Source organism: Buteo buteo, chromosome 11, assembly GCF_964188355.1.
Source record: "Buteo buteo chromosome 11, bButBut1.hap1.1, whole genome shotgun sequence".
NCBI lineage: Eukaryota > Metazoa > Chordata > Aves > Accipitriformes > Accipitridae > Buteo > Buteo buteo.
The window spans coordinates 1,672,395-1,698,312 of NC_134181.1; the positions used below are offsets into that span (position 1 = coordinate 1,672,395).

General features: G+C 49.3%; 1 protein-coding gene across 7 annotated transcripts in view; it reads left to right on the top strand.

The window, feature by feature from the left end:
* ANKRD11 (ankyrin repeat domain containing 11) overlaps positions 1–25,918 on the top strand; it is a 159,902-nt gene that overhangs the window by 76,116 nt on the left and 57,868 nt on the right. For 3 of the 7 annotated variants that reach the window (XM_075039789.1, XM_075039788.1, XM_075039790.1), the window contains exon 3: positions 9,702–9,789. The exons of 3 other annotated variants lie outside the window; for them this stretch is intronic. The gene's annotated coding sequence lies outside the window, so the exon portion shown is untranslated. Of the gene's footprint in view, positions 1–9,701; positions 9,790–17,476; positions 17,662–25,918 lie in introns of those variants that run through there. One more of the 7 variants, XM_075039794.1, reaches the window with a different exon arrangement.

The window sequence follows — 25,918 nt, forward strand, 5'->3', positions numbered from 1 at the left end:
CTGAACGTAAGATGGGGCTGAACTAAAGACCACACTGGTTGGCATTTCTGGTTTGGGTTCTCACCAGAAGATGTCCCAAGTACTAGTCATGTTACAAGCAAGCATCAAGGCAGTGGTTTCCAAATGATGTCCAAGCACACTCGAGACCCTCAGTATTTTGTTAGTTGAGCCCTGTAATTTTACAGGAATAGGAGAGCTCAGCAAAAGTGGCCATCGGCTGTTATTTGCTGCTACTCGCGTGCAGGGGAGACTCGTGTGGGGCTGGAGATGGCTGGAGGCTGTGGTGCATGTTGGCAAGTACGTGTAGGTGTGGCGTGGGGAAATTCTTGAGGTGTGGGTGTGCTGGAGCCAGGGAGGACCAGCAACTGGTGCCAAGGGCTGGGTAAGGCCAGTGACAGGCACTGATCGCCTGGAAACGATGTTCCATAGTGTTGGGGTATGATGGAAGGGATGCTCTGGGTCCCTGGGCCACTGCTGGTTTTGTTGGCCTGGCACCATAACGTTAGGTTTATCCTAAAAGCAGTAATATTTCTTGTTCCCCAGTACCCCTGGGGATAGAGTGCTCCCTGTGTTATGGGAGCCGCTGAAGATTATTTGGGTAGTAGGTGGGACCAATTCGCAGACTGGCTTTGCAATAGCATAGCTAATGAGATTAACATAGTATTCACTTAAAAAAGAAAAGCAGAGGCTGGTTGGTTGAATGGGACTCAGAAGACTCATTTCATGCGTTAGGAGTTGGAAACACAAGCTATTTAGCTTAGCAAGGAGAAAGTTGAGAGCATCTGGTGGGTTGGAAGCCTGTCCGTTATTGACTGCCAGAGCCTGGGCAGGGTGCTGGGGAGTATATTCGCCTTCTAAACATCTGCTGCCCTCAGGTTTCGGGCCGACCTTGCCTGACACCCATCCCACTTGCTTTGTTCTGGGATACTTTTTAAAAATAGAGGAAGAGTCCCTGCCTGCTGGAAGTTGAAGCTAAAGAAATTAAGCTGAAAAATAAAGCACCAGGTTTATTAGGAGGGTTGCTAGTATGAGAACAGCTTAGTTTGTGGCTGTAGCAGACTTTGCATCCCTTAAATATTAGGGTATTAGGCTTTCCTTTAAATACTGTCTTGGTTTTAAAGTATCTGCTGTAGTTGGTCCATATCTGTAGAAAATGCAAGGAGAATTACCTCAAGGGAAGTTCTGTTGGCTGTTGGGCTGTTTGCTGAGATGACTGCTGCAAGTCTTTTTGGCTTTGAAAACAATGAATCTTATTAATTTCAACTATGTTCATATTTTTGCTGTTCTTGCTTCACTTAAGTCTGTGATTCTCCTGCCTGCTCCACTAACTACTTCTTAAAAACGAGTTGCTTCACAAGGACGCTCCAGCTTACCTATTACTGTTGCAGCTGTGCTAAATACCTGCAGTTCCGGATACCTTTGCTTCCCCCTCCCAGTGATCTGGTAATCTGTGCTGGTTTCCCAGCTTCCTGCTGGTTCTGTGCAGCCTCAGTTGAAAGTTATTGGAGGGGGACTTCAAGTGCCGTTTGAGCTCTAGAAGTCATATTTCCCTCAGAAAATATTTTTCCTTTTGTTCCGCTTGTTCTTGCGACTGTTAAGTAGTTTTAAATAAAGATTATTTTTAGCCTCTTCACCCTCTGCAACAAAGCACAGTAACTTTGAACAGGTACCAAAATTTTCTGTAGCGCAGTAGAGAAATAATTCCAAACTTGACATAAACTTTCTCTTCCCAGTGATGTCAGTCATTGGACACAGACCTGGCGTGCGTCTCCCCGTCCCCAAACCATTGCACTGAATTGTCGTAAAGCCAACAGCGTATTGTGCATGTTACAGAAACCCAGTGCACGTAGAGCAGAGGAGAATGAGAACAGGTTTCCTCAAATACCCCGAGGAGTGGGAGTGTAGCATTTCAGGAGAATTTTTAATTCCTCGGGGTTAATCTGTGGCACATGAAGAGCCACGCTGGAGCTCTGCTTCAGAGCAGAGTTTTTATGAAACTGTACTGCTGACACTGGGAGCTGCTGGCAGATATTTTTTACTGATGTCAGATTTAACCTCAGCCAATGTATAGCTCTGATGCAAAGCTGCTCTTGCACATATTACAGTGGGAAGATTCACTGGGGTTGCTATAGCGAAAGGCTGGAGATGACTTCAGGAGTTTAAATTGGGCCTGTGTGCTGGTAAACAAGGGCTCTGCCTATAGTAGAAGCTGCTGCAGCGTTTGAAGATGTTTGTGTCGGATGGGGTGGGAGGTGACATGCGTTCGCTCGTGGGGAGAGCACAAGTGCTTGCACAAGCCTGTCAGACTGAGCGTGCCAGCGGTCTGCCCCGGGAGGAGCGGGCAGATGCTGGGGGCTCCCCGTCGGGACGGGGTGATGTGCTATATGTAAGGACAAGGAGAAGCTGGAGATACCGGTTGCATTCAGAAATCTGCTGCTGATTTTTCGTGAGTGAGCACCAGCCAGTTATTCCTGGTGCCTGAATCTCCTCCTCTGCTGGGGTCTGTGCCCTGCTGCTTTAGCCCTCCTGTAGTCCAAACCAACTGGCCAGAGATACCACTCACTGTAACATCCCAGCCACGCTTTTATTGCCCTCTCCTTCTTGACTTCGTTATGTCTTGATCTCTGTAACCTCTTTAACATGTGTAAATACTGAAATGAGATTATCTTTAAAGAGCCCTTTATTAAAGATGTACTGACCTTCCTAATCAGAAGAAATGTTCCCGTAGCTGCTTTTCTCCTTTCACGCATTTCGACAAGTAGTGAGGGCAGAATGGTGAATCATCTCACCAGGACGACAGCTTGGGCTCAAAACTGGGCAGGTTTCTTCAGACACTGCACCAACGTGATGCTCCCTGCACAGCCCATGCCCAGCACCTGCGACGCTGGCCGCTCTGCAGCATGGGAAGGTGGGGTTGCTCCCATGGACACATACCTCGTGCTGGGTTTGTGGTTTAAAGCAACTCTAAACCTCCTTAACCTTCAGCTCGGTGGCCCTCAGTGTGGTGAGCGCGGTGCTGAGGACCTGCTCTCCTTGGCTGACTTATGACCAAACTTTTTGGGTGAGCAGTTGCAGCCGCAGTCGCTGCAAGCTGTGTGCCAGCAGCTGCCGAGGAGTTCGTGCGTGGTGGGCATGGCTGGCCGGTCTCTGGTAGATCAGAAGGCCCTGATGAATATCCTTGTCACTTCCCCTCCCAAACCAGCCCTGGGTTCAAGCAGCTCGAGCTGACGTGGGACCTGCACCCCAGTATTGTGCCGGCAGCCCCCGGTCGGTGAGGCCAACTAACCATCCCTGCCACAGGGCTTCAGCCCTGCGAACCTCTCACTGGGGAGAGTGTTTTGAAGAAGAGGGAGGATGAGGTATAGCTGAGCAGTCGCTGTGGTGGGCTGTCTGTGCAAAGCGTTCAACCAGGCGGAGAGGACGTACCTGAATACGGCTCTTAAGCCGCGCACGGGGGGACTTTGGGTTCCTCGCAGAGGGAGAGAAGACCTGCCATAAAAGACTGGCACATGAGGGGTGAAACTGCAAATAGTTTGAAGCCTTCTTTCAGTGTGTGCTTTAATGAGTGCTTTAGAGTTATTTGGATCTAGTATTTGTTGCATAGAGCAGGGGCAGGAAAGCAGGCAGTTCCCCAGCGAGGCAGCCGAGGCCCCGGTGCCACCTGAAGAGCAGATGGGTGCTGGGCCACTGCGGACACGGTGCTGCCCGTCCTCAGGTTCTCGGCCCCTCTGGTCAGCATTGGTATTTCTCCTGCCCTGGATGGCAGAGCCCTTCCCTTCGGGCCCTGCGGGCAGCCGTGCATACTTCTGCCTGGGATCCTGGGTTTCCTTACGGGATTGCTGGAAACTCCCCACATCCGTGTGCTGTTTATTGCTTTGGAGCCGATCGCTGGATGAGCAGGGTGGTCTTACTGCTTTGGCATCAGTAATTATTGCTGGAGCTGATGAGCCTTTCCTGTAAGGTTCTGGTGGAGCCTTTGGTGTGCAAGGATGATCAGAGAGGGTTTATTTTTTTTCCCTGGTAAAATATATTCCAGCTCCAGTTTGTAATGTGGTGAGAGGGGGAGTGAGAGAAGGGAACAACAGCGTTAGCGGATGTAGAAGTAGCTGGAATGAGAAGCTTTTGTGCCATTAATAACAGTCCTGGCTGGCAGCCAAGGCTGGGAGTGTGGGATTAGCCTGAACAATCAAGACTGCAGGATCAAAACAAGGAGGCAGGAACAGCGAGGTCACACTGCTGCCATCTGCGCTGCCGCAGTGGTGGGAGGGAGCGGAAGAGGGGGCTGCGCTGGAGGAGCGATGCCGATAGCGCGGGTGGCGGGGCGCCCGCCACCTCCCCAAAACCGGCCCTGTGCCGCCACCGCTGCGCTCAACGCCGGGGTCAGGGCTTTGGGCTTCACCTCCCAGCTCTCTGCGGGCACCTTCCCGGCGGCGCTGGCGAGCCCGCGGAGGGGAGGGCGGCTGCAGATCGTCATTTTTAGGAAATGGCTTCTGAAAAACAGAAGCGGCTCGCTGGGGGCTTGGTCGTGCACTTCTGCGCTCCGGACCGAAGAGCTGAACGGCGTTTGTGGCTGTGGGTTTGGGATGGGTGCCTTCGTGCGACAATACCGATAGCCCGCCCCGGCGTTGGCGTCACCGCCGTGCCGTTTGTGAATCCCATCTGGTGACCAGGGGGTGGGGAGAGGTCACCGGACGGATTCGGCTGCAGCTTTGCTGTGGGCAAAGGCAGCCTTGCTCTCTGCCGGGGCATGTGGGGGGTATGGACCTTTCCAGGGGCTGTGTTTGCGAGTTTACATCACCCTTTTAAAAGGAGAGACTTGAGATTTCTGCTGAAAGATGATTTTCGAAGCAGATGGAGGCAAATCTTATTCTGTTTCACTCTGGTCTCCGTCAGCTTTTGCTGAAATACCTTCGAAGAGTACCAGAAAGCAAAATGATTTGCATCGTTTACGTTGCTTCTCCTTTTCCCTCTGACCTAGTAAGTCTTACTGTCCTGCAAATGTAAATACGAACGCTGAAATGCAATAGAAGTAAAGCAGTGTCCCACAAACAGCCTCCCAGCTCTTGCTAAAAATATCTCTGTGCGGTGCAGTAACTCCCAGGCATTCTTTTGTCTGACTGCTTTTGAATTCCCTAATTGAAGTTGGTTGGAGGGCAGTGCACCAGTTTCCTGAATAGCTCAGATGTTGATTTTGAGTTAAAAAACAAGAGCGAAATTGTTTTCCCTTTGTGCAGCCGTGCTTTTATTTACCTCCCCCCCATCTCATTTTTTAATCTCTGTATTTTTACTTGCAATTTTATTTTGTAAGACAACTGCATTAAATACATCTGCGGAGAAGGGGCCCAGGAGGCAGCAAGCAGGAAGACACAGTTTTTGGTACGTGATGCCACGTGCGCGTTGGAGCCGGAATGCTGCTCTGTCGGAAACGTCCAGGCTGGCGCAGAGACGCGGTGCAAATGGAGCTTAACGTAGTAGGAAGTGTTAATAATGGTTCCTAATTGCCTACTAATAACTAAATCTGTGGAATTTGGCAGCAATTGGGATATAGTTTTCTCCTGCAATCTGTCCGTTCCCTCCAGAAAGAACAAAGTTGCTTCACTGACATACAGCAGCAAATCTTAAATTCACTGAAGGTAACAGGGGAAAGTTTTCCAGATCCCACATGGCCTCCACCCCTCCGCAGAGCCTGTGAGGCTGCTTCCCTGGGCGAAAACTGCTGTGTCTTGGTCCAGCAGTCCAAGATTTAACAGAGGAATAAGAATAAAATCAGGCTGTTTTCCTCCTTTATGTTTTTGGTTGTTTTTTGTTTTTTTTTTTATTTGAACTTGGAAGCGGAGAAACCCAGGCTCGTTTCAAGTGCTCCCGAAAGGCTGCTGGAAGCACCGTGTGTGCGGGCAGCTTGCCCAGCCGTGCAGGGATGGGTCCCTGGGTTCTTGTGGGGACAGGGAGGAAAAGTTTGTGACCAGTGATTTGTGATAAGTCACGGCCAGTCCAAGAAGCTCCCTAGAATATATCTGTTGGGTAAATGTGATAAACTGCGAGTGCTCAGAGCTCCTCTGTGGCTGGTAAACAAACACAAATGTTGCTTTCACTCGAGCCTCAGTAAATTAAAGGCTTGAAATTGTGATGGAGATTGGAGAGAAGCTGATTTCAGATGCTGCTTCAGGAGCCGGGATTTATTCAGGCTCTCCGTGGTGGGAGACATTTCGTAGCTGCTCGGCAGCAGCAGAAAAACAAGCACAAATTTTTCTGTCTTCAGGGATAACTGCAGTGAAGCATGCGGGGGGGTGGGGAGGGCTGTGCCGCTCGCTGGTACCGAAATACCTCCCCATCCCCCACGCACGTCAACAGGCCCCGAAACTTCCCCGGCACACGGGGCTGGGTGCTGGGTCCTGCACCCGCCTGCGGAGCAGGAGCAGGAATGGGAAACGGTGTCTGCAGCCCCTGGCCTGGGGAACTGCGGGGGAGTCGGGCTCCTCCGGCACTTTCCTTGAAAATGGAGCATCTTCATAGTTCGACACACGCAAAAATAAGACGCCAAACGGGTGCAAGCTGGCAGCCTGCTCGCTGGGTTTGCTGCCTCTCGCTCTGCCGTAATGCAAAACCAGGAAAATGCGTCTGGAGGAGCCTGTGGCACGTATGGGGAAAGCAGCGTCCTACCTGCGGGCACCCCGCTTTTGGGCACAGTGATGGGGGGGCCCAGGAGCCGGCTTCCCCCTTGTTTTCCTTGTCCCCCTTCCTGCAGGCAGATGGACTCTATAGATGAGAAACACCCTTGTTGTCCAAAACCTCCCTTCCTCTCTAAAAGGTGGGTGCCAGCACCTCCTGCTTGCGGGAGCGGTTGGGTCATGGCTGGTGGCGTTTGGCAGGAGCCGTGCCAGAGGCAGTGTGCCAGAGCCAGGCTCTCGGCGCTGGGTCAGGTTCGCAGCGCTGCGGTTGCATGCCCTCCTCTTAGCTCCTAGGTTAATGTTTAACCTATTTGTGTTTCGGTACCTCAGGTTGTTTGATATTATGGGGCACTTTGTATGGCTCTCGACTGTAGGTGAGCAGCCCGTTGGAGGGGTACGGCTTATCTGCTGCGGAGGAATGTGAAGAATTTCACGGGGAGGAAGATGAGATTTTTCCTTTCCCAATGGAGGGAAACCAAGTCTGGGTGTGTGTGACATTGTAATGTTTTATATACATGGGCAGCTCCCCGCTTTGGGAGCGTGTATGTTAAGTTTCTACCTGGCCAAAACATTTTCGCTCTGACTGTAAACCTTAGAGGGGAGAGCGCTCAAATGGAAAAGTTGACGCAGCCTTATCTGCGGTGCAGCCTCGGTACGATAGAGGAATCCGAGCCCTGGCTTATGTCAGGATTGAAGCTTTCCCCTTTCCTTCCAGCAAACTGCATACCATTGCCTTGTAGCCGTTCCTTCATCGGGGGCACATCCTTCAAGGAGCTTAGTTTGGTCAAGAATACAGGTCTGGTTTCATTTTAAATATATATCAAGTTCCCCAATGGCTGTCTCTGCTACCTCCTTGCAGCAGCCCCACATCTTTCGAATGGTGCTCCTTGGAGTGCCGTGGCAATGCCCTCCCAGCAAACAGCAGCATCCCTTCTCCAGAAACTTTAGCCCTTGCCTTCAATGTACAATTATTCTTGCAGGAGACATTCAGGTCATCCATTCCCCTCGTGCAGCAAGTGACACTTCTACAAATGACTGATGCTTAACATAGTCAAGGGTCACCTTACCCAGCTCTTGGTGCCTAAGGCTTTCATTGCGGCGTGTGTGAACGGTCTTTCAAACTTCCTGCCGGCTCTGCTGCTGGCAGTTCATTAGCAGGGAAAAAAAAAAAAAAGCCTGGAACTAAATTTGCCAGCAGTTTCCAGACCCTATCTCCAGTGCGGTGGAGCCGTCCCATCTCTGCCTGGTGAGGTGGGAAGCACCGCCGGAGCTCACCGCTCCCCATCCACCGTAACCCTGATAGCTGACCCGAAACGGCGGCTGCGGGGTCAGGCTGACATCTGGCACGCTACCGGCACCGCTGCCAGGAGGGGAGGGAGGTGGAAACGCTGGCTGGAGGGGAAGGAGCTGGAGGAGGACGGGAAGGGAGGGGGAAGGACAGAGCCAGGAGCTTCTGAAGCTGCGGGGTAAGACATTAAACCGGAGAAAGGGGCAGAATATAATGCTCAGTGATTTTTGCAAGCGGCCGGCTGCTTCCACAGGATGTCTCAGAGCTAAGGGCAGCACTTGTTTTCTCGCAAGACACTACAAATAATAAAAATAACGGTTGCAGTTAATGGCCATATATCCATCGTGCCTTGGTTTTCATTTGTCTTAAGGCAGGATGCGTTTGCAGATGAATTTTGAAAATAGCTGAGGATCAAATGTTGTTTTTTGTTCTTTGGCACTGAATATTTTGCTCACTGTTCGTGTTCGGTGATGCAGATCTGCGTGTGTGTTCAAAGTCTGTAGCTAATGTTACAATTTCCTTCCTGCTATGAGCTTCTGTTTTCTATGCTCACACCTTTCTGGAAGTCTCCTTTCAGGCTACAATATTCCCTACTTGGTTTTGTATTAAAGGAATCTTTTTCTGTAAGGGTTGAGAACAATGTTTTCCTTTTAGCTTTAGGTACATAAAGGAATAATACTCTTTTAACCTGCTAAAAAAATAGACCAGTGTTTCAGAAGGCTGAGCCTGCTACAGTGCATTTTGTTGAGGAAAAAACATTTCACTAAGTGGGGAAGCTTTTGCTGCTGAAGCAGAGGTTAAGGGTTGACGGTGTGCCGTCCTGGTCAAAATCCCATTCCCTGGCTTTTTGGGGGGGCGAGGACTCCCTTGCTCCCTGCTTCCATCCCTTACCACCCAGCACGTGGGTTTTGGGAGTGGGGTGCGTTGCTGGCATTGCACTGCAGAGATACGGGGGCCATCCTGCTCCAGAGACGGGTGGGCTTGGTGCACGGGACGTGGCCTGACGCAGCACGCCACGAGTCCCACGGCGTGGTCTGAGATGGGGAGGAAGGCTACGGCGCCTGGTTGTTTACGAGATGGCCCGTTTCTGTGCCGAGATTGCCACAAACCGGCTTCCTTTTCTCAGGCGCTCTGAGCGTGTCGTGTCTGCAAATGGGGGCTGATGCTCGTGTACCCTCATAAAGATCTTAATCTGTTCAGATGGGAGTTTACTGTTTTAAAATGGCTTTGATTATCATACGGAAGAATTGTTTACTGGCTGTACATATGCTATGCTGTCTCTGTCCCGTGCTTTGCTAAGAATAGAAACCAAAGCATTACTCTGCGCATCTTACAGCTGTGGCTGTTGAAAAACTGACTTGCCCAAATGTTTGTACGTTTGTGGCTGAGTAGGCAATGGAGCTGAGGTTCAAAACTGCCACTTCTCTGCTCAAACCACTAATCAGCATTGCTTCTGAAAGGACTATAGATAGTGTGTGCAAGCTGATATTACAAAAATAAACTTTTCATAACCTCCCTTTGGTTTCTGTAAATCCCCAGACTTGCAGGTCTGCCCCATTATCTGTGGGCACTCGCAAGGCCGTTCTCACCATGATGTTCTCACCACTCTATTTAATTGCAAAGGAGCCTTTTGGAGTAGCCTTTAAAAATCCCTATCACCGTTACACTGTCTTCATTAAATGAATGGGGCTGTTGTACATCTGACAGCTGCCATTTTAATGCTGTGGTATTGTATTTCCTTGCAGGAGGCTCAACCTCACGAGGCAGATTAGGACTGAGAAAATCCAGGTTCCATTAGAAACCATTGGAAATGAGTTCCCAAGTTGTTCTAAGGTAAATCAATAATGCATATAATCTCCCTAGCTGGACTTAGTGACCGAGCCAACAGTTCATTTAACCGCTTTTTTTTTTAAAGCACTTTCAGAATCATTCCTGTTGAGATTTACTCCTCACTCTGAATTCCTGTTGTGAAATTCTCGGGCAGCATTTGTTTTTGAGTGCTGCCAAAACTTTGGTAATTTATTCATCCTCGTGCTTAGGAGGAACCGTAGTCACTGCTGCAATGGTGAACCTCACGTCGGTACTGAGGTAGCCGCTGAATTCTTCCAAGTTTGGGAGGAGAGGATGCTGCTTGGCTTGCACGCGTCTCCGCTCTCAGACAGGCTGCTCAAACCCCACCTCTGGGTCCTGCGTCCTCACTGGTGCTGTGTGAGTCCGACGCTTGGCGTGTTCCCGTCCCCCCCTTGCCTTCTTCCAGTCAATGTGCGTAGCTGGGAGCATGCTCCTTGCTGGAGGCAGAAACACATTACTTTGTTTATGACCGTTCTTGAGTGCTCTGTTGTGCCTCCTCTGCTGTTTTGCAGACTGATCCTGAAAGGAAACAGGAATTCAGTTACAGAATAATCGAATCGAGAAAGATGAATCCTTTTGAGTGTTGCAGTAACAGGCTTTGCAAATTTCTAACTTATTTGAAAATAGCTTTAATAAGTGAATTGTCCTTTCTCAGAGCAAATATTCCAAACTCACGAATCTTTAAAGCTAAATATGATAAAGGACCACTGTTTTTTCCTCTTCTGTTTAAACCAGTGCTTGAGTGAAGTGAGGAAGATGATTAGGTTCTAAATGAGCACAAGAATGCAGCCAGCTCCAGCAGCTTTCCACGCTGGCACTGTTGGGTCTCTCGGCACTACAGGTCTGGTCGGGATCAGGCATGAGCAGGCTGTTGAGTCTGCCGAATTAGCCAGCACACGCGGGACGGTGTTTGTGCGAGCCCTGCTTTGGGCTGGCGGTGGCCAGGCAAGCGGTACCCAGTGCTACACAAAGCTTGGAAGGGCAGGGTTGCAAATTGCGCTTTTATTTGAGGCGATTCAATGAATTTTTGTACTAGGTAACTGCTTTGTGTCACGTGATAGTCATCTTTTTGATTCTGTAGTAGGTGCCTTGCAACAGAGTTTATCATCTCTTGGAAACTCAGCCTTATTTGACAGTACTTGAACTGTCAGATACTAAGATAATGTCTCTTGAACCACTTGAATGGGATAAGACTTGGCTTGATAGAGGGCTGTGGTCTTAGAAAACCTATAATTCCTTCTCCCCCCGCATTGATACTACTATCAGATTTTTCTTTTTAGCTGTGGCAAAGAGAAGATTGAGTTGCTAGAACATGATCTATTTTGATTACTAAAAATCTTAGCGCTGCTAATTTAGTCAGTTAGTACGTTAGGAATGTAGGTTCTGTGTGTTCAAACTGTTCTTGGTTTTTTTACTTAATAAGTTCTCCAGATAGTTGCCATGGAAATAATCCTGGATTCGGAGAGGATGTAAAAGCCCCGAAGACGCTGGTGTGGTGGCAGCAGCACCGTGGTGTGCACGCTCTGGGCTCAGCTCCTGGACAAAACTTGGTTTCCCGCGGTGGTGCCGGCTCTAGGACGGGAACTAGCTCCCTGCTCCTGTGGCTGCCCCGGTCCCCCGTTTTGGAGTTTTGGGCAGAATTCTCCTGATTTTCATAGTGCAGAAAAGTTGCAGAAAGCACTCACTGCTAGTTTCCACTGGTTGAAGGTTAATTATGGATTTCTATTTCACATTTGCCTGAATCATGCTAATGTGAAAGGGTTTGGCTGTTGCCGTTGCCTTACCTGAGCCTCTGTGCCAGATGTCTGTGCCGAATTTAGGGGAATTTCCCCTGCTCTGCTCCTGGAGCTCTGGGTGCCACCAGAGGTGCTGTGCCTGCCGTGCCGGATGGTGCCAGGCCTGGCCGTGCCGCAGCAGGAGCCTCTCCTGGGCCCCTGTTTGTGCCTCAGAACAACGAACCTGCTTCCTCTGGGCCTGTGTTTTCTTTTTCAACAACTTCCTTTTTGTGCAAATGTTGTGTTTTTCATGAAATTGGCGTGTGTTGTTTTCAGGCGTGATCATCAGAATTGTTTTGTATGTCTAAACCAAACCTGGGCACTTCTTGTTGCTTGAAATAAGACAGACAGTCCTAATCACAGGAAAATTCAGGTGGTTTTCCTGGCTTTGCAAGACTTGAAAAAAGCCTTATTATTTAAGCTGGAATTGACTTTAGTTTGAGGCATGGGACAGGATATTTGATGCAGTATATAGGTTATGTGAATCCCGTTGGTCAGCGGGATGGGACCAAGCACAGGAGCTGCAAAAGCCGCAGCTCATCTTCCTGTACCTGATTTTTGCCAGAGCGATTTCCTAGAAAGGGTCTCTTGCAGGTGACCCTGAAGTAGCTGAAGTTAAAATTGAATCACCTCAATACAGATCTTGGGCCAAATGAACGGCATGTTTAAAAGCGCATTTCAAAGGTTTGAAAAGTGGTCATGGTAGATTTAACTTTGCGGGCAAATAGCGGAAGAGGTGGGTTGTAGGGGCAAAGCCTTGAGAGCCGCTTTCCTGCCTGGTGGGCCAGTGTGACGGGATGCCATCCCTTCCTTGGTGGTAAAATACAGGTGAATCAGACCTTGGCTGTACGCTTTCAGTTTGTAGCCGAAACAAAAACCTATGAGAGATTTTTCCTTTTTTGGGGGTTTTTTTGGTGTTTTTTTTGTTTGTTTGTTTTGTTTTTGTTTAGTTTAATTTTTTTATTGTCTTTTTTTTTTCTGGAGAGCTGAAGTGCGCTTTCTCCTTCCCCCCTCATATTTACATACATTATTGAATATCTTTTGCTGTAATACTTAGGAAAATATGCAATGCAGCCTGCCCTTCGTGTGGCATGGTAACAGAGATGGAGAACCCTGTCACACCACTGACGTCCCACCTTTCACCCCCCTGGAGCACACCTGCCCTAAAACGCTCTGTGTTTCAGTCATCCCAGCGACTGGGGGAGTCTCAAACACAGATTTTCAAAAGCCAAGTCAGCACCTTAACAAAGATTATTGAGACCCCAGCAGCTCGCAGTGAGAGCCCACCTTCCTGTTCCAGCTTGGGGAGGGACAAACCCAACCAACAGCCCTGCATCCTTTTACACTGCTCTGGGTGTATTAAATTAGCGAGCAGAGTGACAGCTGGGCAGGAGGCTGGGAACAATGCAGATAAAGTTAGCTTTCAGCGACGTGACCCTCTCCAGGCTGCGTGCCAGAAGACTATAAATAATTGATAGGAGCAACCACCCTCGCCAGCACGCTAATGTACAGCGCGGTTCATACAGCGAGCGGAGCTGCATTACCCATTACATCACCGCTGCTCTCAGCCTGGGCTCTCCTATCAGCAATGTAATTTTACTGCTTTTAAATAATAAATTGCACTGGGAGTTGAAATACTCCTTCGCCCCATTCAAGCCTACTAGGGTGTGCAACTACACAAATGAATTTTACATATGGTAAAATAAATTTTGTATCAAGCTAAAAAAAATTTCTCGCAGGAGGAGTTTAGCCCCACCATCTCGCCCAATATCGGTAAGAGGGGTTTAGGGTATCAGAGGCAGCCAGTTCCAGCTAGTGACTTTTGATCTGGCTCGGTATCTGGAATGATTTTGAAGCTTGACTTGGGGTCATTGGCCTAAGTTCATGGGTGGTTTCAGGGGGTAAAGTTCTCTGGTGTTGCAAGTCAGAAAAATCCCCTTGGCTGTGGCCGTTTCCGTGAGCGGAAGGCGTGCGAGCGGCATGCATGAGCTCTTCGGTCCCGCAGAGCGGGAGCTTTCACTTTCAACGGCTGTAGTTTTTAAGCAGTGAAAAAATCTTGATGTAACCCAAAACCTGATTTCTTTCCCCTAGGTCTTCAGATAAGCTCTGTAACCTTTGCTTATCCACACATTTGTGTGGAAAAGTTAAAATGCACTTTGACTATTCCAGGCTCTGGGGATGGGGAGGGACAGGGGGGTCTCTGTGCATGTGGGGACACTTTTTGGTGGACGCTTGCAGCTTTTTATGCTTATTTGTGTGGGCCTCCAAGGATTTTGAAAATACGATTTTTAAAAAAATCATATAACTGCTACACTAGAATATGCAAGCATCAAAAACTGTCCAGAAATTGGACAGATTGTGGTACTCCATTCCTGTTAAGTTGGTGGCAAGTAAATGGAGAAACCAAACTGGAGAGCAATCAGCTGTTAGTAGGGAAGAAATGAGTGAGATTATGGAGAAGGGCGGACCAAGGACCTGTAGTGTGTGACCGGAGCAGGCTGGCAGCAGCAGGACACAAAGGTGAAAGATGCTGAGGAGCAGGCGCTGAGGATGATGCAACTTCAGCCGGTGGGACACGGTGTGTGGCCAAAGGTGCTGTGTGTGATGGGAGGGTGGGCTTGGCTGGGTCGTGTTCACATCCAGCATTGCTGAGGTGGGTGCTGATCCATTTGCAGGAGCGAGTACAGCGAAACACAACATACAGGGGCGTTCAGTGTCATGCAGCAAAACAGTAGGTGGGCAGGGAAGAGGGCCGCCGGCCGGACAGTGCTCCCAGGAGCTGTGCTGGCAGGCGGGCTCTCGGACATGGTAATTTAAGTACAACCAGCCTTGTTTATAGGAGAAATAAAATGCCGGAATGGTATCGTAGGAGGCGGCTTAATTTGTTGAAAGAAGATAAGAAACAGATTTTGGTTAAGGGTATGATTCAAGGTAAGATTCGAACCATGTTTTGACATTATAGAGCACTAGGACCAAGGGCTTGCATCTGGATATAAATTCTTCTGTGATCCCTCACAAAAAATCCTCTGCTCTGCTCAACACTTGAGTATGAAGTAGGTGTCTGGGACCCTATTCCAGGCCGCATCTGTCCTATGTGTGCATCTTACAAGTCTCAAAATGTGTGCAGGGTTGTTGTGAAAATGGTGACTTTCACCCCTTCTAGAGCAAGACTTAAAGAATTATTATTTCCAAATCAGGAAGTGAGCAATGTTGCAGAGCTACATAAGAAAGCATAAGCTGCTTATGGTGGATTAAAATGACTGACCATTTAGCTATGCAATTAGATGGGGAGATGGTGTGATAAATCATGAGTAACTAGCTTACCTGTCCCATGATGTTGTTTATCTCCGGGCACGTGTGCACCAGTTTCCATAGGGCGTTTGAGCATTTGCTTTTAAAGGCATAGGTCTTTGAAAAGAGGGTGAATGTATGTGCTCTTTGTACAGTTTTCTGATGTTTCTTAGCTATCCTTGAATGTCAAGTTTGCCCTACGGTTAAACCGTAGCTCTTTCCAGAAGCGTCCAGGTGTGCGTCACCGAATTGGGCAGGCAGCTGTGCTGCTGCAGGGGAGCGGGACTGCCCGGGGCAGGCAGCAGCCGCAGCTCCTGCTCGGAGGCGAGGTGGCTTGCTTTTCCCAGGGAGGGTCCTGGGCTCCTCTGGCACGAGGCCACGGGCTGCAAGGATGCTGGCACCAGTGTTTTTGTGCCCTTCTTGAAGTGAGACAGCCAGTCTCTTGTCCACCTCCCGCTGATACTGTAAGAGCGAGTGCAGCACCCACAAGCTGCCCTGCAGTGAAAGCTAGTGAGCGGCAGGACAGGCCATAGGGAAGGAAGGTGTTTTCCAGGGGTGCTGAGCTGCATCAGCATCTCAGCGTTGCACGTGCTTCTGACAGGACCTTGTGGTTATCGGGCAAAAGGCTTCAGATGACAAGGTGATGCTTGTTGCCTCCAGCTGTGGAGCGTGTACATCCCTGCAGAGGTTTGAGGTGTTATTGGCTTAGATTTGCAAGCAGTCTGGACATAGGAAAGCTTTTATAGGGCAGTAATGTATAAAATATTTTAAACTGTCTGTTGGTCCTGCCAGATGGTTGGGTTCCAGGGTGATCTGACTACCTGGCAGCTCTGTGGTGGGTCGGTCCCTGCTAAGGCAGCCATCCATCCGGCGCATCGCTGCTGTGAGGTCCTGAGTCCCAAGACCAGTGATTCAGCGATGCTGGGCTTGCTTCTTCCCACCCCGAGAACTCTGTCTTACCTTCCCCCAGCTCAGCAGTGTCTCCTTTATATCTTGCAGATGTATAGCTTAGCAAAAGCATGCAAAATGCTTTAAGATTTTGGCCAGCTCCAGTTTGGAGAGCTGGCTGATCGGAGACGTGATGCTTGTATGGGAAACCAGCTCAGCCTGTGCGAGATACTGTTCAGCATGTCTCTTTCATAACAATGTGGCTGTTTGAATTGATGATTTTCTTGGGTGATGGTGACAGGTCACTTTGTGGCCAGACAGGAGCCCGCCCCGCAGATGTGCTGGCTGTACCTGGGGGACGGCGGTTCTCATGCTGAAATAGCGATCCAGAATTTTAGCGTCTCTCTGAAGATTTGACTCTGAAAGCTCTGAGTTATGCAGGCTGTGATACAAGCTACGGAGAGGGACTTCCAAAAAAATGAAACTGGTAATGAAGATGCCAAACAGACATCCTAGAGATCTGCTGAGGGCAGACTGCTAGCCTAAGCCTCTGCTCGTGCAAGCAGAAGAAAGGCAGAAAGTAGGAGATGCTGCTGCACCTCCTTGTGTGGGACATCCATCAGCGGGGTCCCGGGCTGGCTGACCCCTGCCGGCACGGTCCCCTTCTCCCCCCGTGGTTCTCAGAAACTTCATCCTTCCCCTGCATCTCACCTTACCGAGTGCTCGGGAAAGGGGCTTTGCTATTCTTAGCATCTCAGCAGAAGTGCTGCCGCTCCAGTGAGACGCACACAGGAGCCTTTGATAAAAGGAGCAGGGGAGTAACCATGGCAGTCTCGCTGAAACTGGTAACCATGGATTACAGAAATTAAAGGCATAAAGCAAAGAGCAGGATTATCTTTGGCGTGGTTTTCTAGCGAACAGAAGGCACTACCCGACTTCCACATTTAGGTGAGGCACTGTAAATTACCTGTAGTTAAAAAATAATGCTAATTAAATTCAAATGTAATAACGATTAACACTGCTGATCTCAATTCACTGAATTTCCTTGCAACTCTAATTGACAGAGAAAAAAACCCAACCCAACCCTATACAGAAGAAAGGAGGGGGAATTTCTTGCTTCTGGCTCTGTGCTGCGTCCTTCTTCTGATGCAGCTGTCAAGTTTGCATTTTCCGTTTCCCTAGCCTTATTATTTTTTATTTTTTAATGCAGGGCGCTTCACAAATAAGAAAATAAGACGAGCTTGATTTGCTGGTACCTTTGCAGGCAAGCGTGCCGCGGGCAGGGTGCCTCGTGGGCTGGTATCCGCGGAGCTGGCCTGAAGCACTGCCCGTGCTGCACCCAAGGGACCTCGCCGACTGCGTGGCAGACAGGGACGGCACGTGGTGAGCGCCAGCGCTGAGCACCCCCCCGGCACCCCAAACCTCCCCAGCACCTTCCTCGCCTTGATGTGGAAGGCAGTCTGCGCTTCGCTTCTCTTAATCGTCCGGAGGCAAGGGCGAAGGAGACGGGTGGCTTTGTGCTGCAGGAGCAGCGTTCCTCAGGTCCGCTTAGCATGCAAGCTGTGTTCTTTGCACAGCAAATTTTGCTTTCAAGTTCAGCGAGTGCTAAGACTCTGCGTAAATGGGCCTGCTAAAGATATTTTTTGACATTTGAAAATCCTATTAAGCCCGTTTCTCCCCTCTCCTCTCCCTCCCTCCCAGCGTGCCAGCTTAACATGGAGGAACTGCAAAGGTTTCTTTAGCCGGCCGGGTCACATCCTGCACAACAGACCTCAGAAATATGGGTCACAACGAAATGAGGAAAACAAAAAGTATATTGTCCTCGCGTCTTACGCTGATGGCTGATTGAGGGACTCCCTAACCGGACAGTTTAAGATCTTAATGAGGTACCAAACATGAGGTAATTCAGAATATGCCCCTTTCATGCTGTCTGCTTGCCAGCACGGCCTTCCAGAAATGGGTTCCTCCTGTGTGTTCGTGCCTGATGCTGCTTTAACTCTTCTTTACCAAGGGCATGGGCCTGGCAGCATGTCCTTGAAGCGGAGTTTGCCACAGTTCCTGTTCACAGTTCCTGCATGAGTCAGTGATAAAGCCCATGAGCACATTGTTTATTTTCTTCTTTACAAATAATTCTCCTAAGTTGAGGTTATTACTCATTGGCTTTAAACACAGGGTTGTAGGTTGGAGTGGGTCTCCTTTAGCCTTACTTCATGCTGGTGGGGGGGTTATGCGCAGATTTTTCTCCAGGTTTTTTAAAATTAAATTTGAAGAAGGTTTTCTATTAAATCCTCATTTCTGGGAAATTCCTGAAACGGAGAGTAGCCTGCAGTGGGACAATCACCAGTTGTGCTGGTAGGTGTGTAATTACACAGGTTTTGGGGAGCGGGGATGCAAACAAGTTTGCATACATTGAATTACAGGCGGTGTTTTAATAGTATGTTTTTTAGGTCTTGGCTTTAATCCAGAATTTTTTCGTGCTATTATCCTCTATTTACAGCTTTCAGAAATCAGCTGATGTCACTGCACATATGTTTAGAGCCGTTGCTAAGGTGATTAGCTCCAGAATTCAACGCCTACGCAGTCCTGATGAAAGGCTGAGAAACTGCTCGGCAGCGTCTGTTCAGAGCAGTGCATTGTCGGTTTGAACTATTAAGAGCCATAAAACAATATTACCCAATTTTAGGGTAAATACGTTGGCCTTGACTGATAATCATGCACCAGGTTTTACAGGAACAGAGGCTTTATCTGGCATGTTTAACTAAGTCTGAGAACATTTTTCACTGAGAAAGCATTTAAAATTACCCGGTTCCTAATTTCCATGAGCCTGCGCAGTGTTAGTGCATTCAGGGTTTCCTCTGCCTGCCGGCTCGGGAGGCAGAAGGTGGCAATCCAGGGGCAGGACTGCTGTCTCATAGATGGCTAATGTCTGTCCCATCGCTCGGTAAAACTTGCTGAGCACGCAGAGCAAAACCACGGACTGCAGCCCAAGTGTGGTTCCTTTGCAGCCAAAGAGTTGCCCAGTCTCCTGTTCAGTGGTCACCTGCTCACATTAAACTGGGAACTGTCCCGAGACCATCACAGTGACCAAGACGCACAAGACCGTACGTCTTGCCGCTTCCTTTTCGGCTGAACAGAAATCCCTCCTGCGAGGAGATGGTTGTCTGCCACCTCAATTTCCACGTTTTCAGTTTCAGGCATCCAGCTTGCAAGGAGCGATGTGCTCCAACAGAAGGACCCTATTTCTAGTGGGAGTCTATCCTCTCTCATACAAAGTAATTTACCTTCCTCTCCCCTTTTAGAGAACGGTATCAAGTTGCCTTTACCGGCAGGGCTGGGATCCTGTTACCTGCCAGACTCCTGCTTTCAGTGCAGTAGAAGAATAGCTTTTATTCATGGCAGAGAAGCCACGAAATACAATAAAGTTGCCCACAACCTGCAACAAGAACGGGCTACGAGATTACATTTTAAGAGCGTTATAGGTGAAAACTCCTTTTTGGTTTAAGTCGGTGCGTGAAATGTGTATGAAATATCTTCTTTCCAATCCAAGGTACTTCAGTGTCCTTTAAATTAAAATAAAAAAAAAATAATCTACCATTTAAACTGTGAAAAGATGTGGATATGTATATGTATTTTTTTCCCCAGTTATCTAGTACACACTAAGTATCTTAAATGATAACAAACATTTTCTTCCCTGGGAGCCCACTGTTGTCCCACTGCTTATTTTTTTTCTTTCCCTTTTTTTAAAGGATACTGACTAAGGCTTGACCTAGTTTGGCTGTCATCACACCATGAAACAGTGCAAATGTTCACCTAACATAGCTACCTATATTTTTGTTCTATAGGCTGTGCAAAAATAGCCACACACAGCAAACAACTGTGTGTGAGTAGCAGTGCATTGTGTGGTTTTGCAAGGACCAGGGCTGAAAACAGGGTTTTGCTCATTCCCTTCCCTGGTCACTCTGTCAGGGGCTCACTCCGGCTGCAGGCGGAGGTTGGACTTGGTCAGTGGCAGGGGAGGTGTTCGTCTACAGAAGTAAAACCTCATTTACAGCTCCTGTCCCCAACCTGAACGACGAGGTTTGGTTGATGGAACGGGTGTGCCGGCACCGCCGTGGGAAGCACATCCCTGGGCTAGCTAATTTTAGTATAAAATATAAATTGTGTTAATTACTGACTGTGAGAGAAACACTTGGTTCAGGGGTGTGCAAAGGCACTTGCATCACCCGAAACGTGTTTGTCCGTTTGCAGGGTGAACCGCGGTCTGTCGCATTGGCCGTACGGCTGCACGCTGGCACCCCTTCGCTCTTGCCCAGGCTGCCGGCCGCTCGCAGGGTGCTGCTGTGTGCCGGGGACAGCGGGGGGACCTTCCCTGGAGGGGGTCCCCCATTGCCTGCCCGAGCTGGTCCATGCACAGCCCATTAAATGTTCCCCTTCCTCCTTGAATGCACTCGCTCCCGTGATTTCTGGCATCGCTTTTTTTTTTTTTTTTTTTCCTTCCAAGAAGTGGCTTGTTTTGGATGAATTGGCTGGGGATGGTTGCAGTCTCACTGCGTAGATTCCCACGTGCAGGGTCCGTACCGATCCCCTCAGAGGTTTCTAATGAAGAAGGAGAGCAAATAGGTTGATGAAGCTCATCATCCTTCCACTGAGCCTGGCTCCCAAACTGTCTTTGGGCCCCTTCCCTGCTCCTCCTCCTCCCCCAGCTTTCCTGTCCTGGGCTACAAAGATGTTCCCAGGGCTTGGGGAGGGTGAATAGAAGTTGCATAACCCAGCTCCCGCTCCATGGGGCTGAGAGGCCAGGAACAAAACCCAGATTACGGCCTTTCTCTGCAGAGTTGAAGGGGCCGGGAGGACATTGATATGCAGATCCTATGTGTCGGGGCACCGTGGCGGCATTGTTTTGAAATGTCCACATGTAGGGTTCATGAAGCGATAAAGAAAAGAAACTAAGTGAAATATTCTGTGCTGGAGCGTGGTACGGGAAATGCTGCGGTGATGTAGCAATTTTCTAATACAACCGTATTTCCAGGAGGCCTTGACTACTAAATTGCCCTGTTTATAGAAAATTTTCACGCTTTCCCAACCTTCTAATTTTCTGGGGTTCATTTCAAGTGGATTTTTTTTTGCCAGGCTCTCTTTTTGCAAGAATGCCATTAAGAATTTGGAAGTGATGTTTGGGTGACTTTCGTTCTGCTGTCCTGGGGCCAGGCTAATGTGCACAGAAGCAGCCGGAGGATTGGTCATTATCCAATGCCTTTTAAACAAGATGCTCGTGCTTTGCCCTCTCTTGAGAACAGCACAGCATCGTTCGAGTGCACCCAGCTCCTTCTGCACACCTCTCAGCTTCTGGCAGAGCAAGTGGCTTTCCAAGGGGCTGCCTGTATTGAGCAGCTCGGATGAGTACCTGTTTGTGACCTGCTGGTCCGATAATGCTCGTTGTGATATAGGAATGGCAGTGTGTGTACAGTATACTGCAGGAAAATGCTCTCTAGACCAAAATTTGGTGTGAGCTGCAGGAGCTGGAGCTCATCTCGTAACTCTCCAGAGGAAAAAGTGCTCTAAACCAGAAGGAAAGTTGGTGGGCTTGGTCGGGCCGGCCCATCTGCTCTCAGCGAGTTACTCGCTTGGAGTTTGCTACTTTGATGTTCTTGTTTCCTCGCACAATGAGTCCCTGCTAACAAAGTGCTTGAGAAACCTTGCAACGACACGGCAGCCGGCTTGCTGGGAGGACAGGCAGAGCATCCGTGCCCTCCATCCACCTAAGCTGCTCTTGCAGCTGCGTGCCTGTGGACGGGTGCTGCTGGGGCTGCCTGCCAGCCATGGGCTGACACCGAAGGCAAGAGCTTGGAGGCTCAGTAAAATTGAAAAAGAGCTTTTTTTTTTTTTTCCTTCAAATGACGCATTGAGATGTGTTAGTGTAACATGAGTAGCTGACCTGCCTGCTGCTCCTCTTAGTGTTGCCTCTGCAGGTACATCGGAGCATGTTGTGTTTTGTACCTGTAGCAGTCCTGGGCTCAGTGATGAGCAAAGGTTTAAAAAGAGGATTGAAGCAATGAGAGGCTGGAAGGTGGGTCGGGAAGAGTCCCAGGTACACATAGCATGTGAATTTACTGCTGAATCCTCTGGGAAAAAGAGATGGCACCTGGGCAGTAGGTTGCAGACATAGAGCCGAGTAGGTTTTGAAACCCAGGAGGTGAGTTCTGTGGGCTGGCTTTGGGAGCAAGGGGCCTGGGCAGGGGAAGCACTGTCCTGTCCCTTTGGTTTGGTTCAGCTGCTTGGGAGCGCAGGACCCCCGGTGAGGGCGGCGGGCTGCGGCAGGGCTGCGAGAGCAGCTTCCAGGGTGGGCTCCTCGCTCGTCTGGCTGGCGGAGTTCAGGGGCACTTCACGGATGCTCCTGGAGGCTGTTGATCAGTGGTGGCCATAGAAAAGCTAAAGAAGCAACAAATAGCTGAGGTTTTATCTTAGTACGTAAGAGTTTTAGGAACTGTACCTTAAATAAATGAACCAGCAAGCCAACTCATAACTCCCAAATGGCATTGCACGTTCTGCTGTAGCAGAGAAATCTGTGGTTTCTCCCCTGCTTTGGAAGGAGCACGGGCATTCCTTGAACGGAAAGGTCTGCCCTTATCAGTGCTGCTGTGCCAGTTGTGTTCCTGACATCTACAGAAAGAGGGAAAGGTTGCACTTGTTTTGCAATTTCTAGAAAAGTCTTTTGTCTTGCTTTCAGCCTGGCCTCTTTGAAGAGTGCTGGGCTCTCGTCTGTCATCATCTTAAACCTGCTCCCATGTTGGGGCATTTAATAACTCCTGCAGTTCCTGGCCTATTGGCATGCATCTTCTGTGGCGTGGGTGCAAGTGGGGATTTGCACGTGTGTGGGGTGCATAGCCGTGCACACCCTCCTGAAGATTTGAGCTTTTATTCTGGGAATCCAAATATAGTTCCATGTGATCAAGTGCTCATGAAGAAATCAAGTAATCCATACTTGGGACAAGTCCAGGGCTTAAAATTCTTAATAGCCTTGTTCCCGGGCTCTGCAGCATGTGCTGTGCTGAATATGTTTTGAGAGTCAAGGTCCTTGCTTCTGATGGTTTAATTTGGAGAATGAGTATCACTTAATAGTAGCATTTTATTACATTCGTTTCACTCTTACTTTTCAAAGAATTCTTCTGATGCATTCAAGCTCCTGCCCTTTGGATGCTAATGGACTTCTGCTGAGATTTTGTTTTTGTTATTACGTAGCACCAGGGCTCCCATTTGCAGGGGCTTGGTATGAAGAATGCTCTGCCCTGAGACAATGCCTCCATTCACGGGCCCTGATACAATGGGGGTGGAACAGTTATAATGTAAATTAGTATGCAAAGCCCCATCCTAATCAATGCGTTTTGCTCAGTGTCTGTGCACTGCGTGTACCACTCCTGCAAAGTGCTGAGTTGTTCCTTCTGCACAGCCAGACCGTCCTGCACATTTCAGTGCTAAAATAAATGTGTTCCTGAATCAGTTTTTAGAAAGCAAGAAAAAATACCCAGTTCACATCTTAGCAAGAGTGGAGCATCTGCAAAAATCGTGGTAGATGGAGACCAGCTCTATGTGATGTCCGCAGCTATTTTTGCCTGTTCTTTTTGAAGTAAAAACCACTACAAATAACGGTTGGTCCTTGCCTCCTACATCTGTGTGGACTGCTGGAGCAGAGGGACAGCGCAATGCTGGCGGATGGGGAGAGCAAAAGGCGCTCCCCTGAGACAAGGCCAGCTCACCACCCCAGCACTGCACAGTACCGGTGTCTTTATATGCAATATTGCTCATCTTCCCAAGAGCTGCAGGTAAGCATTAACCTGCAGCAGATTATTTTTGCATATATTCTTTTAGTCCATGCATGTGGTCCCTTGTTACTGACAGTCACAAACATCTTAGCAGCTACACAGCAGATGTTTTGTTTGATGGAGTGATAACGGTGCTGTTTTGTCCTAGCCTGAAGTTAAGAATGGCTTTTAAATGCACTTCTGGCGATATAGTTGTGCAATTTAAAATGTAAGAAAATCAGGAGTCTTTGGACTGACCTGCACATATCCAGCAGGCTGAAACTTTAACTTTCCTAGTCTATAACCAACGAAGTAATTGAGCCTGAGCAGGGGAAAGCCTGGGAGAGGATCTGCAGCTGTTTGGTGGTGATGGTTGAGGAAAGGGAATCATCCAAAGGTCCGGACTGAAGCAGCTCAGGGAGAAGGAGAAAGGTCAGGATCCTTCGGCATCTGCATGCGTGCTTCCAGTTTTCTGAGTGCCATGGTGCTCTCATCGCCCAAAGCCAGCCCGCAAACCTGCCTGTGTAACAAATTCTTGCTGTTCAATGATAGCCAGGCCTTGAGAGAGTGTTTTGGCTGGTGTTTCTGCATTGCTGTAGCAGGACAACATTGTGCATTAGAGGAATTTGCAGAAGCTTGTACCAGAGGAGGTGTAAGTAGAGGCTGTGCGTGAAGTAAGCGTAAAATCCCAGAATTTATAGCAACTTTTGCAAAGTGTCATCATTGAGAGACTGGAACAAAGCTCTGATGCGCTGGGTAATATCTGTATCTTTTATGAAAGCAGTGTATGGTTCTCCATTTGTTCCTTTGATAACACCTTTTGATCTAATGCCGGAGTAAATTAATCCATCACAAGATGGGAAACAGAGACTCAGATAAATCCTTGCAGAAATAAGGAAAAAAGGCTAATGGGGGAGCGTCTTCTGCGTGGCTCTAGCCAGGCAGAATTGGTTTGTTCGTCCAAAGGTTAAGCCTGCAATCCGGGGGAGGATACCAAATTCATTTAATTCACTCTCATTCATCCTAGCGGAGGGCCAACGTAGCCACGTTTTGCTATAACTCCAATACCAAATATCTTGTATATCCCGATACCGTGGGATGTGCTGGGTGCGTGGCGTAGGCACAGCCTAGGCATCCTGCACGGGCTTAGAGCGGTGGCGAAGCACTGCCCCTCTTATTGGGGTCAGTTCATGCGCAGCCCCGGTGCGTCGCGGCACAGTGTGGCACCCGGCACTGCAGCGTGGCACTCGTATGTCGTGCAATGTCCCTCTACTGCCAGAGCTGCTGGGTTGCCCATCGGCCGTGGTGCCGGCTCCCGCAGGGCAGGCACGTGGCCGCCACGTGCAGCAGCTCCGGTCCTGCGGGACGTATTAGTTGAGGCCGGGCGCTACGTTGAAACAGCTCTCCTGTTTCTGTGTCAAAACCGGCCCTGGAGCGGCACAGCTGCACTGGTGCAGCGCCGCACCCTGGCTAACAGCCCCGAGCTGGCTCGTCTCTGCGCCGTGGATAATCTCAGCTTGGATAATCTGGCTGTGAAGAGCTGGGAGCCGGTGGCATTAGTGAACCTCCGGGCCCAGAAAAGCGTGGAGGTTGAGGGAATGACCTGGTGGTGCTCAGAGGATCTGCTGGAGAGGGCCGGGGGCGTGAAGTGAGGGGTGCCAGAGGCGGCTGAGATGTACCATTGCTTGCAAAAAAATACCAAGATTGAGAAACACACGGTTTGTCGTTACACCCTCTGGTTGGTACCCAAAGTGAACAGTTATGCTTTGTGTTGCAAAAGCCATTTTTAATCTCTCTCAATCTCAGCCACGAGGCTCTAAGGTGAAGGGGTTTATAGAGACCGAAATGAATCGGGCCCGTCCCCTTCGGCACCGGGAGGCGGCCACCGAGTGATGTAGTCCTGGAATAGCTGGCCCGTGTGAGACGACGTGCCCGGATGGCCCTGGGTAAGGTCTGAAACACAACGAGTCCCGTGGCTGGGACAGGAGGCTCCAGAAATCCATCTCTGGTGGCTCCTGGTATAGTGCAGCAGCCAGCGGTGGAGTACCACTGGATGGTTTTGTTAGCGAGTGGCATTTAAGCCAGTTGTAGCTGATGTCTGGCCTTAAGGAGGCTTGTCACCCATGCTATTTTCTGTGAAGGCTTGTTTGACCTCTGTCAAGTGACAAATTAGCCGGGCAGTGTGGGTTGGAGACCTGGCCCTCGAGTCCCACCACACTGAGCTACCTTCCTGAGCTGCAGCTCTTGTAAGCATCAATACCTTGATGGTGTCCATGCACCAAGCCTGGGAGTACAAGAGGGTCTCGGAGCTGTGTCGAGGTGGTGCTGGAGCATGCTGTCGCCATCCTGCCTCTCCAG